Source organism: Excalfactoria chinensis, chromosome 2, assembly GCF_039878825.1.
Source record: "Excalfactoria chinensis isolate bCotChi1 chromosome 2, bCotChi1.hap2, whole genome shotgun sequence".
Taxonomy (NCBI): Eukaryota; Metazoa; Chordata; class Aves; order Galliformes; family Phasianidae; genus Excalfactoria; species Excalfactoria chinensis.
In genome coordinates, this window is record NC_092826.1 from 51074118 (window position 1) to 51088429 (window position 14312).

Sequence of the window (14312 nt, forward strand, 5' to 3'; positions counted from 1 at the left end):
CCTTAGCAAAAGTAAAGAAACATTGTAATGAGATTAATTTTGTTGCAGCTGTGCTTCCACAGCAAGGATCTAAAATTTTAGACTACAGACATGAGCTCTTCTGAGTCGCATTTGCTGATGTTCCAGAATTCAGTGTACTGCAGAACTCAAATAAACTTCATTTTTGACCAACCATGAAAAATTACCTCCCTCTCCCCTTTTCATCCTTCTTGGCTACACTTTTCCTAGAGAATAATTTCACTTTTTCACTTATCAGGAGAATTGCTGTATCTTGACTAGTGAGCTGAGTTTTTAAACTCTCCAACTGCAATTAAATAAATTCTCCAAATAGACAATTTATATTCTAGACTTTGCCAAGCTGATGAGTGTTTTCCATGGTAATGAACTCCTAACATTCTGAAAAGAATGGATTCAAATGATGGATAAAAATGACAAATAGATTTTGGATCCATTGCAATGACCTTTCAGGAGAATCTGCCTCTAGTATTCAAGTTCAGTTTTATAATCAGGACTGACTTTTTGGCTGCTATTGGCATCTTTGCTTTCTGCTCTCCATTGTGTCTATAAAACAAAAGATAATATATTCTGTCAACAAAATGAAATAATACTGCTAGGTAATAGAGTTTGAATTGTTTATAAACCTATAAATGAAAACCGCTCCATTAATATGAATGAATATAATCAAATTCCTTCATGATAATTGCTACATGCATAATGTTGCACAACAGATCTATTTTTAGAATACTAGTTGCAGATTTTATAGACTTAAAAATGCAGTGACTGTTTACAAGTATCATTTTCTGTTATACAAAAGGATGTCCTCTCAGATCTTTTCATTAAGTGTTAAAAGCTTTAGAATCTCAGAATCATTTATTTGGCAGTGGACCAACTCTGATTTCTAAATGCAGTAGCTGACAATGCAATTGAATTTTTTAAATCATAAAAGCATTTGGATGGCTAATAAAAAAAAAAAATGTCATCACAATCACAACATCCAAATATTTACAGTGATGATAAACACTTAGCAGTCTTGCAGGAAAAGCTACCTGTTTCTCTTTTTATTAGCACTGTAACCCAGTGGTTCAATGTGTCCATTCACAAAATAAGGACAGGTGTAGCCTATTGACTAATTAATTGTCTCCACACACATGTGAGAGCAGAGAGTTCTTGAATTCACACAGGTGCTATTGCTAGCTTTGGTTATTTCCTCTCTGAAGTAGGAGAGGCATACTGGATTTCAGGTTCCCAGATAATTACCAATCTATCTGCTCTTGCATGTTGGAAGAAGTCATTTGCAATATGTTCTTAAATACTGAGATGGTGGAGGGATGAATTCTGCCCTAATGCTAATGAGTGAGGAAAGATACAAGAACTAGACTAATGAGAGAAAACAACCATGAGTTAACAGCTGAGTTAGCATGAATGAAATACTACAGCCTTTGGTAAGCATTGCTAATGGATAACAAACTTGGCTTCTCTCAGTTTAAATAACTATACTTGTATTACTGGATTAAAAAAAAAAAAAAAAAAAAAAAAAAAAAAGACGATGTCCCAATCTAGCATCCTGAATTTGAAATAACTGAATATTGCTCTGTGTTAATAATACAATACAGGAAGTTTTAGATCATATGATCTAACAACAAGTAGATCTAGTCATCAGTGCACTTGTTTAATGTGTTGTTCACATTTTCTAACACTCATGTAGTTTTCAGCCCAAGAAGTTAGCAAAATCTGACCATGATATTAAGCTGTGTTGACAAGGAAATAACTACACTATAACTGAATGGACAGAACACTTACAGTCAATATCAATATCAATGGATAAGATTTGTTTCTTCGCTTTTACTAAAATAATAATAAAAAAACCCAAAACAAATAAGCACTTAAAAATTTCTTCTGATGCACATCTACCAGAAGTGAATATTTCTTTCAGTTCCAGCTAGTAGAGTTAGAAGTAACACAAATAGGAAGAAATATGTCCAATTTTGCCATTTGAAACAGTTTCTTTTACAGAAAACATAAGAATATAACCAGGAGGAGGCCCTAGGTGACTTGACTTGTACAGTTTTGCTCCAGAAGTAATGCCTCCTATATATTGCCATGGAAACTAGGACAAATACAATAATACAGTAGATAGAGCAAATTCTCAGCTATAGGAAACTATTTTTCAACATACTCACCACCATTAGCTATGCATTTTCACCACTAATGAACAGAAGTCTGCATGCCATGTTTGTAAAAGTCTGTCCAAGCGGAGTTGACCCATTGTCACTGTTGCCACTGTTGAAATGTATTATCCATTATCTCACTGAGCACACATCCAGTGTTTCATCTCCAAAAACATTCAGAAAGCAACAATGAATGTGAATGGGCTTCATTTTTTCCAAATGGATTAATTTAATGACACACCTTTTCTTCACATGCACTTCTATGTCAGATGCCAATTTATCAGACTGCCCCTTTGCTGCCATACATCACAGGGCAACATGTAATGGAATACTGGTGGGAAAGTTCAGCCTCTGCTGCCATACCACCAACATCTGTTTCTGATGTTTTGGACCAATACAATAAAGTAGGAGGCATTAATTTCCTAGAACACTTACTTAGATCCTATCCATCTTACACTGAATACAAGAACAGTTATATTTTTTGAGATAAGTTTGTTTGAAATAAATCACTGAATCTATATAGAAGAGAATACATACTGTTTTGTTTGTTTGTTTGTTTAAGGAAATGCTCTCCTTTACTCCATCACTACTATGACAGGAATTCAGATTGCCAGATGTCATTGAAGACTTTTAGGATTTTGTATTGTTCCTGGAGAAACATGATAATTTGTTCTGGGAATTCGAACCCACCACATGGAACTACACAGATATTTTTAAAACACTGTTGTAAAATTTTCACTTTAACTTACATGCAGTAAATTTGAGAGAAGTAGAGAGAGATACAGAGAGGAAAGTTATCTGCAACTTAATTGACCCTTGGCAATTTAGTAGAAATGTAAAAGTACACTGCCAGGGAAAAATGGCTCACAATACAGTAAGTGAACTGATGCCTTCCTTGTTTGTAATTACCATTCTGAGGAACCCATACAGAATATTATAGTTCCAAGAGGCTTCATAATACAAATGATACAACCAAATCAGTGCCCAGATCTAATTTACACAGGTCACAAATAAGATACAAGGGTAATATTAAAGTAGAACAGAAATAATAGCAAATGAATTATGATTTTCCTTCTAGGAACATAAATTGCTGTGCAGTTCTGCAGCTTTAGTTCTATCTAGTTCTAAAATAAAGTATTACCTTTGGAGCATTTGTTTGTGATGTCTTTTACCTGGTAATTGCTTTTGAAGACCAATCCATTATGTTCAGACAAGTCCATTTCTCAAGGCTGGAAGATGACAGAAAAATATACCTGGTCAGGGAATTTTATTCATGCTACTAAAAATATGTAGGTTATGCCAACATACAACAATAGTTCTCATTCTAATGAAAATCTATCAGAAAAGTCACAGATTAAGCTTCCTCTAGAATTTCAACAGATAGAGCTTAATTTGTTATAAAGTCTGTGGTGTGCAGGAAAAGATTCATAGTTGGAAATATTATGATATATGATAGGTAGGATATAAATTTTCTTAATGTAGGAGGACAGCAATTAACTTCAAAGGTTTAACAACTATTTCCTGTAATCTTTCTGTCTAATAAGCTGAGCTTTAGCAGCCTTATCTCCAAGTACCCATAGGTCTTACTGTTCCTTTGTTTTGGATCAAATTCCTGATGAGATGCTTTAGCTTTACCACTTAAAATTTACATGAAAACATTACCAACTCTCTGGGAATTCCTAGGAGAATCAGCTTATTGCTTGTTCAATTTTTTGTGCTTTTGAAGAACATCTTGGATTATGTCCTGGAGACTTGAATCTATTCTCCTTATAAATTTAAGATCAGTACAGAGCAATTTATTCCTCTAAGCTGACATCTAGATTGTGGAACCAAATCTCAAACCATTTAAATCCTCTAAACCATATAACTGCATCATGCATTTTAGAATAATATCCAGCCTTTTTTTAAATTTGTATCATCTGTATCAACATATCTCTAGATAACTTTTTTTTTTTTTTTTTTTTTTTTTTTTTTTGTTCTCCTAGCAATTGATTGTATTGAAATCTAGTCTTTCTGGTTTCTGATTCTAACCACTAGGTCCTCTCTCTCTTGTCTTTTACTGGCAACAAAGCCTAATTCACTATCTTATGTGACTTTTTGTAAATACAACTAAATCATGTCTATTGATTGGTTAGTAGTCAAAACTCTGAGCTTCACAGACTTGCTATAAATAAGTTGTCCATACTTCATTTCTTCTTTTTCCTTTTGTTTTTGTTTTTTGTTTTTGGTGCAGTTTGTTTGTGTTTAGTGTTATTTCACAGCTATTATGTGAAGCTCGTACCAATTCTTCAATGCTTTCCTGGGAAAACACCTGAACTACACAAAAGTGCTTTGTTTCAGTGAATGCTATTAGTGAGACATTCTCCTTTCTCATATTTGATATTTCCTTGATTCCATATCCCAGGATTACATTCACCCTGCTAGTTACAGCATTTCACTCTTCATTTCATTATCTCTCTTGACCCTTAAATCCCTCTCAATGTCACTGCAATCTAGAATGCGGCTCTTCTCAGAAGTATGACCTACATTCTTATTTCCCAGTGCCTGAACCTATATTTGGTTATATTACAGCATCAGTTATTCAAAGGATCTACATTTTAGATGAACAGTTTGCCCCATCATTATTTAACATTCCACACATTCCAAAAGGACATTTGTCCTTTTTCACTAGCATCCAAAAATATTATTTTCTTTATAAACATTGTTAATTATATTTACTGTACTAAGCCAAGAACAGATCTAAGGAATGAGTGGGGAAAATATCCTTTGTGGATGACTATTTCTCATTTGCTTTAATTTTTTATAATCTACCAGTGAACTAGCTCTTAATCCATTTAACTTGATTTTTTAAGTATACATTTCTATTCATTTTAATTATATCTACATGATGCCAAATTTATTGTCAGTTTTCAAATTACTCATTTAAAATAAAATGTTCTTGCTTATTGTGTCTCAATAAGCAATTCAGTTTCAAGAAAATATTCAGTTGTCATTTTGTACTAAAAGATTAATTATATTTTTCATGTGTTTTACTGTTTTCTGATTCTTTTGGCAGTATTACCTCTGACCATTGTTTACATCCACTAACAATGTCTTTTTCTTTCTTTTGTTACTTCTGGACTTAGTTTCATTTTACCATTTAGCTTTAAACGTCATCATTCTCTGAAATCTGCAGAGTGGGTTGATATGTTCAGAGAGAATTGTCCTTTCTGAAGAGTCTCATGTTGCTTATCTGCTACAAAACAGTTAACAAGGGGAACACACGGTTTCTCTGAGTATGGCCACCTTAAAAATACGAAACACCTGTTTTCCAATGATGCATGCATGCATGTGTGTTTCAGTAGAATAAAGGAGGAAAAAAATAAATAAATTACTTGTTTAGTTATTTGCAAGGGGATACAGTTCTCCATTGGAGCAAATTAAACCAAAATAAATAAATAAATAAATAAATAAAATCTTATTTTCCTTTTACCTTAACTAAATCAGATATTCTCATTTTAGAGGAGGGGGACAACGTATTTCATTATTTCTGTAAAAAATGTGGGAAGACATGGAAAAGTTCATTAAGCATTACTGCAAAAAGAACATCCTCTTCAGAAGTAATCTCCATTCAGAGTGGGAAAAGAAGCACTTTTATTCTACTAAGTGTTTTCTCTGCAGGATGATTTTTGACTGTCTATATGGTCAGAAGAAATAGCCATGTCTATTCTCAATCTAATAATGTGTGTCTGAATTAAATTATACTTTAAAGTCAGGTTGAGGATACAGAGATTAACCATGTCTATTTTATTTATATATAAATATATTTTGGTCACATTATAAGTGCACATTGTGTTTTCTTGCCTATCAAAAGAAATGTGAAAACTCTCTGTTGCCATTTCACATAAAATATAGTGGCCCTGGGTTACTTAGCTGTTGAGATATTTCATCGACAAGAAAGTTTTTTTTTTTTTTGGAGTCAGAGGGACAGAAAACCAAATTGAATTCATTCACATTTACTACTTGTGTTGTTTGCACAAATAAATCACAGATTCAATGGAAAAATGAAGTTCAGACCAACTTTTCTCTGAGCTTTATGCACAGAATCTTCAGCATGACACATTGCAGGTAATGAAAAATTTAAAGCTTAGGCATTATTTCTTTGTGCCAGTCTTAATTCTTTCTGAACATACATACATCCCAGTGTTTTAAAACAAGAAAATATATTTGTTGCAGCACACCTCTGTACTTAATAAGAAAAAACAGTTCTCACTTTCATAAGTGCAACCTCACATTCTTTTAAAGATAATGTTTTTATTAGTACATGTTAGCAACGAAGAAATAAATTGTAAACATTTATCATCTACACAATGCATTTATTGATTTTCTCATATACAGTACTTTGAGTACGTAGTGATATATGTTACTACCAATGAGAAATGAAAGGTTGTAACAGTTCATTGACTGGATCATCCCACAAGAGAACAAGAAAACTTGGTAATAAAGTGCCCAAGTTGGGTGTTATCCATTTATTGTGCTTTAAATGCACTCTTTGAACCTTAAATAATGCTGCAGGAGGATTTCATCTTTTGGTGTTGTTCCACTGAAGTGAGTGGAATTGCACCAACAATTCAATTCGTGTCTCTGTGTTTGTGCATTTCTGTCTGTATTTGTCACATTTTATTGTTCTACTTTCTTCAGTAGCTTTGAAGTATGTTGACATGATAACCCAAATCATATGGTACACCATCAAAAAACATCTCAAAGTTCATATAAAGAGTTCACCCATTTTTATTTTTATTTTTTTTCAACCCTGAAGGGCTATCCTTTTATTATTTTAGACTAAGTCTCATACAGTTCTTGTTTTTCCCATTACAATGAGAAGATTACCAGCCATTCAGTCTGTGCCTTTCCTTTCGTTGAGTGATTTCTGTAAATAGCAAGCAAAACTCTGACCAGGAAGTTTTCCCTGTGAAGGGAAGGAATGGTCAGAAATGTCGGGGCAGGGGAGAAATAGACAGGATCGTGATCCCTCATGTAGAATCTCTTTGTTTAATCAGAAACAATGGGGATTTTTGCAGTCTGTTATATGACCTTTAATTGCCTAAGAAGCATGGCACCACTCCAGAACTTGCTAATTCTCCCTCTTAGGAAGCATTGCTACACACTCTGCCTTTAGTACATTCAGTAAGAAAATAGTTCCCGGAGAAAATTTATTTATGGCAGGCATGGAGACATATGACAGAACATGTCACTCTGTATACTCCCAGCCAGGGCTTGAGTGACATTTAGTTTATCTCTTTGTTGCCAGAGTACATGTACTTTTATGTATAAGGAGGAATCAGATGTTATTGTGATGGGAATACATAGAAGTCTGGAAAGCATGCCAGGACTAAATTTTAAATTTTATTAATCTATTTACAAATAGTTATTTCATATGTATCATTAATCTTCATCACTACATATACAACGCTGTTTATCATAACACTTATGTTCTACATTAGGTGTGAATATACATATCTGATGCAATTTAGTTCAAGAATGTGTACCTTGGTGGTCTCAAGTTATCAGTTTTCCACACTTAGGACTAATGTTTTTACACAGTTATTCTATCTCCCCTTCAGAAAGAAAGAAAGAAATGGAGACTTGTCCTCTGCTCTTGATATTGCCTTTCTTTTGTCTTTCCAATTATCTTTCCTCTATACACACAAGCAGGATGTCTGCCTATTTGCATTGCTGTGTGCTTACTTTTTCCTTTAGCAAATTTTGTTGTCTGAACGCCTTCTGCACAATCACAATCTTCGTTTTCCCCATTGTTTGTAATGTAGATCACAAATGTATGTTAATGCCATCCACAGTGTTATAAAACACTCATAGATCGTTTTTAGACACACTATTTTAATGTGTTTATATTCATGTTAAGGCAAGGTATTATTGGTTGTATTTTAATAAAAAGAGACAGGCCTCCTACCTACCGGTGGATGAGTACATATGTTTGAGAAGCTATCAGGTAATGCCAATGTACTGCAATCTATGCACAAGGATTATTGATAGTAGAAGAACATGTTTTAACTTAATAACCAGGGTAGATCAGGGTAGTAGTGGTGAGCAGTTATCCAGTCATATCTGAACTTTTTCTTCAAAATAATATTAAAAACAAACTTTTAAATTTTAAATTTTCTAGTGTGAGGATTGGCACAGTGATTCCAAATGAACATTCCTAAGACAGCTCTGGTAAAATATCTCTAGAACTGGTGGAAAGGCAGCCACAGAAATTAGAGTCAAAGCTTTTCTATTTCCCAGCACTTATTTATTTATTTAGTCTTTATGATATGCAAAGCTAAATGATAGGAAAATTAAGACAGAAATCATAACTGTAGGTTAACAGTGCACTCATAATTTGTTGTTATTTTGGTAAACTGACATTTTTTGGTGGCTGTCATTTTGTTATCCAATTATATTTTTCTTTCCTATCTATCAAATAGTATGCACTTCATCACCTCTGAAACGCCTCAAACTCTAAGTAAGTTTACCAGAAGGTATGCTTGTTTTCAGCCTTCACATTTCCCATCAGAAAATCACTGCATCTCCAGGTGCTGTTGATTTACCAGTGATACTAAACATTCAATCCCTCCTATTTACTTAAGCTGATTACAGAAAACATACATGATTCAGATCCAAGCTTCTTCCTGTCATTCAGTTAAATTCATTTCATAAATATATATTTGTATATGTGTGTTTTTTTCTCTTCTGGCTTATATCCAGAATGAAGAAAAGACAGCTACCATCTCACCTCAGAGAAACAATCAAAGTTTCATAGGAGATAAATGATATTAATAAAAGATCTGTCTTTAAAACCTATATAGTGAAATTTAACTACAGTGACAATCTTGTCTCAAAAGATTCTGATTATGGCACAAGCACTTCACTGCTCCTCTTTGCTATTTCATTGGTGTTGCATTTGTCACAGACATGTTTGTGTTTATGCAAACAGAATCCTCAAAAAGTATCTTGAGAATTGGTAACATAACTTCCTGATGAATTCAAGCAGATTTTGGATGATGAGTCAAGGGGAAAAATGTTCATTTAGGCTGAAAAGATATTAAAGACATTAACCCCTCGAACTTCTAAACACAGATCAGATTTCACTGACCTAAAGCAGCATTTGGAGCTTTGTAGACGCAATATATTTGCATAATATTTTCTACTTTTGCCTCAGAATAAAGAATTACTAAATAAAAAGGAAGAATTCCCTTGGGAATTTTAATGCCTTTCTGTGGCTTTGTTTGAATAGCACCTAATTGCTTGTGCTGATTCACTATAGATTTGTTTTTAGTAGGAGGTCAAACATTATCTTATTTGTGCATGGACACAATTTGCATTGCCACCTTGCAGCCCCAAGGGCAAGTTCTCATTTTAACAAAATTCTAATAGTCACAGATCTACTTTTATATTAGTTTTCACACAACTCCCCCCTTGGAAGCCAAAGGGAATTGCCAAAAATAGCTTTTGGTAAAACCTGGGGAAAACAGAAAACATCTTTTCTTGAAGAAACTGACAAAACAAAAAATACATCGTGGGCAAAAATATGATCTGTGATACATCTTTGTAGCTGGATCTGTGCACAGACACAATCCATAACTGAAAATATCAGATAAAGAACACAGTATTCCATCTCAGTGTATTATATTAATCAGTTTGAATTCAACCTCATTTTTAAAGTAAATTGAGTTTTTAGTAAGACCAAATCAGGAATGGATAATGCAGTTAAGATTTACAGATGAACTTACATCTCTGTCCACATCTATACATACCACCAGGTACACTGCAAGTGTAGTTAGCTATTTCTTCTGCCTTTTCAAGTTGTAGTTTGGGAACACATGATCTGGCAATTTCATGTTATGTGTGATTGTCAAAAATTTGATACTTCACATTGCAACAGTACTTTTGCCTCTTATTTGAATACCCTCAAAAGTTTCATAATTTTTAAAGAGACTAGAGAGCATAGCAGACAATGACATCTTTGGCAATTGAAAGGAATAAAAAATATAAAACAATGAACATAATATTTCATATGTAAAAAATAATGGATCCAAGCAAGAAAAAATATTCTCCACATATATGGCATATATAGTTTCCAAACTCTTGGGTCTGATCTTTGTTTTCCTATCTTTCTCTTCCTGAGTTTCTCTCCTTTTCTCCCTTTCTCTCTGTCAGCTAAAAACTCAGTGTCTTTAGTATTAGTTGGTCTGTAACCACCACTATCTTTCTAAGAATTTTATGTGTGTAATATATTTTTCCTAGCAAGCCATTTTGATATTGCAGCTGGAATTATATCTTTAACTCACAAATAAAACAATAATTACTATTTATTTTTCTGTTTGTTCTAAAATGCAGGATTCAGGACCATACTGATTTAGCTGTTTACAGTACTGGGAGATGTCACCCATCTCCATTAGAAAAGACTTGGGAAGATATGATATTTTTTGCTACATACTTTCAGAGAACCTCTACTCTTTCCCATATTCATGTGAACAACACACACACACATCATACACAAAATCAACAAAACAAAGAACAAAGCCACAGTCATTTACAAGGAATTTTATCCTCTATTTTCCCTAGTGTGTTTTACCATTCATGTTTGTCTTCCAAATTGTAAACACTGTAGAGAGGGGATTGTTTTGGTATCGCCATCTTGTGCAAAGTCAAGAATAGTCATTTATGAGTAGATAAGCAAACAACTGTCAATTGCAATCATAAAACTTCTACACATATATATACGTGCATCTGTCTTTTTGTAAATAATGTCTAGGCTTGTTCTTTATCCCATCAGTGGTGTGACCCTAAAACGACATTATCCCTTCAGGAGGAACTTCTCTTTTTTTTTTTTTTCTTTTTTTTTTTTTGGAGGATGTGGGGGGGCAGGGGGGGGGGGAGGGTGGAAATGAAAGATGCTGATGATGAAATCAGTATTAATCCCACTGATTTGCTTTGTGATAGCATTAATCTTGATGAGTGTAGTTGTTGTTAATGAGGCTGTTGTAATTTTAAGGTTTTGTTTCAAGGACATTTATAGTAACATCACTAATCTACCTGCAATTCTGTGTAGAGCACTTAATGACAGTTAAAAAAAAATAAAAATAAAAATCAATTTCCTTTATTATTAACTGAAAATGCATATATAAAATTGTAGGCAAAAGTTTTAAAATTGGTGTATGGTTTCCTTGGAGAATACAGTGCCCTTGGAGGTTTTTAGTACTTCAGCCTGTGATATATTGTGGCAAAACATACAAGAGACAAGTGAGATAGAAAACCAATAATGTTAAAGCATGATCGTCCAACATCTACTATTAGGAATGCATTCCTCAGATAGCAGAATATGTCTCCTGAGATCATTCTGCAAGCAGGGCAAGAAAAGAATTGGTATAAGCATGTATAATCTGGCATATTTGCTCAACTTTGGCATTCTAGATGGGATTGTTTTCTTAGGAAGGATGAGAAAACTCTTATAAGACTTTATCTCCTGTTCATGATTCAGTCAGATTTAAATTACTTTGTTTGAAATGTTTAATATAGATGAAGAAGTTTTCAGGTTGCGTTTTCTTCACAAAACCTCAGGCAGAATAGTTCAGTTTCATCTAGGTCTCAAAAATTAACTCAGGAAAATTATTATCTCTGTGCATTACAAAAATAAACTCCTCTACAGCTCCTCTGAGTATTCCATCCACATTCAGACAGATACAAATGCTCTTAAAGGTTTTCACCTTTCAATAGGAAAAAAAAAATCAAATAGCACTGCCCAATGCATTTGCTATGGTACAACACCACAAACCTCCTAGAGAATTGCATCTATCCTTATGGAGCAATTCGTTTTAGCCCTTGACTAAAGGAACGGAATTGTCCTTTCTGATAAACGCTCATTTCAGGGATTTTATGCTACAACTGGACCTTTCCTCCCAGTGGTCTTCTAGAGAGTATAAGTAAGAATGAATAAATTTGATTGAATACAGGGGGAGCATAAATTATCTGGTTACAAAAGAGGATCAGAGCATCCTCATAAGGGAATGGATAATACTTGTCCAGGCTGCAAACATGAGGGAGGTAAGGAGAATTCATATGGAAAAGAGTAGACAGATCAGAAGCATTTGCACAAGTAATGCCAAGCTAAAGCTGCCCCTGGACATAAGCAATGCTAATGAAGGCTCAGAGCTCCCATTCTCCATCTGCTCTCTCACTGAGGGTACTAGTGAAGCTTTACTGGCTAGAGCTCTACTTGCAATAGGCTGTGGAGCTCTTAGCCCGGAATATTATGCTAGTGCTCAATGTTTGGTACCTTTGTGAAACCCAGATGCTCCCACAGACAGGGTTGCTGGCATTTTTAGTACAGAAATTTAGAATAGAAATGTTGGTCTGGAGCATAACGTGAAATTAATGTTTGTCTTGATTTGTTGGGAAATAATTTTTTTTCTTAGACTGGCAGAATAAATAGTCATTGAGATCACACCCTGGAAATCAGAATATTTGGGGGGCCTTCTGTCCTTAAACCTATTTTCAGCAGAAGCAAAACCACTGTTGGAGATACACAACTTTAGTGTAAATTAGTTTGGGAATTACAGTTCATAGAATCCCCAAGACCTGCTAGTATTGTGCTCATACAGTAAACAGCAGAAACTTTGACCTATGTGGAAATTAAGACATAGAAAAAAAATGGACTAACTTTTGGACAGAAAAAAAGTTGGAACAATTCTATTTGTGGTTTGAGTTTTATAAAATGGTAGCAAAGAACTTCTTCAGCAATTAATAGGCCATTTGGGTTTGCACAATACTTGCTAGGAAGAAGTCTGACAATGATCTAGAGGATATTTTTGATGGACAAATTTGCGACCCTGCATGACCCTGACTTTTTTTTTGTTGTTGTATGGGATAGCTGCACTAATGCACTATGCTGAACTTAAATATTACTGGCTTTTTAGACAGAAATATTTTTCTGAAACTATTATGAAAATGATAGCAGTATGTAAAGGAAGAAAAAAAACATTCCTGAAATATTATTGGATTTTACCATATATATGTGCAATTAGACTTATCTAGTTGTGTCTTATGTTATGTACACTTGGAGGAATAAGGAAGAGTTTGATAGCCAAGGTCTTAGTTTCATGACAAGAATGAAAGTAGCTGCCTGTAGTTGAGTTATAAGGTTGAATATATACACGGAGATACAAATTCTCACAGTAAGAATCTGTGTGCCTTTGGAAGTGATTTTTATATTTTATTATTTATTAATAATCATTAATCACTAGGTACAGGAAGAGTCAGATAGACACAATGTGGAAAAGTAAGCTCTAATTTATTATGAACACTTCCACACCAAAATCAGGGGAAGGCTATCCCACTGCTGCTATTTTAGATCATTGACTTTTCAATTATTGCAGATTCCTCTGGAATTTCTGGAGCAGAGATCAGCCAATATGATACTACTTTGGTTTCATTTCTCACTTTCAGAAATCTGTGTTATAGTAAGAACTGAATTTTAAAAGTGAGGAATGGCCAGACAGATACAGAGAAACTTAGAACAAAATGCTGCTAGTAGACAACCTTTTTATGAGCGTTCTTTATGTGAATGTGGCATTGAGATGTGGCGTTAATGTTCAGAATTGCCCATAGAAAAAGATATGATGTTTATAGTTGTTGAACATAGTATGTAAATTTTATTTATTTATTTATTTATTTTCACATGAGGTAAGGAGAAATTAAAGCATGCGGCACATTCTTGATAAGGTTTGTAGGCAGAACAGGCAGAGACAGTTTCTGCCTCCCAGAGTTTAAAGGGAGCTTATAAACAGGAAGGAAATGGACTTCTTGCATGTTCTGATAGTTACAGTTTTAAACCATAAGACAGGAGATTCAGGTTAGATGTTACGAGGAGATTCTTTACTCAGAAAGTGGTGAGGCGCTGGCACAGCTGCTTAGAGAAGCTGTGGTACCCCATCCCTGAAGGTGCTCAAGGCCAGTTTGGATGGATCCCTGGGCAGCTGAGCTGCTGAGGGGCAGCCCTGCCCATGGCACAGGGTTGCGTTTAGGTGGACTCTGAGGTCCCTTCCAACCCAGGCCGTTCATTGATTGTGCATTTTCATGACAGAAGATAGACATGAAGTTGCTCAC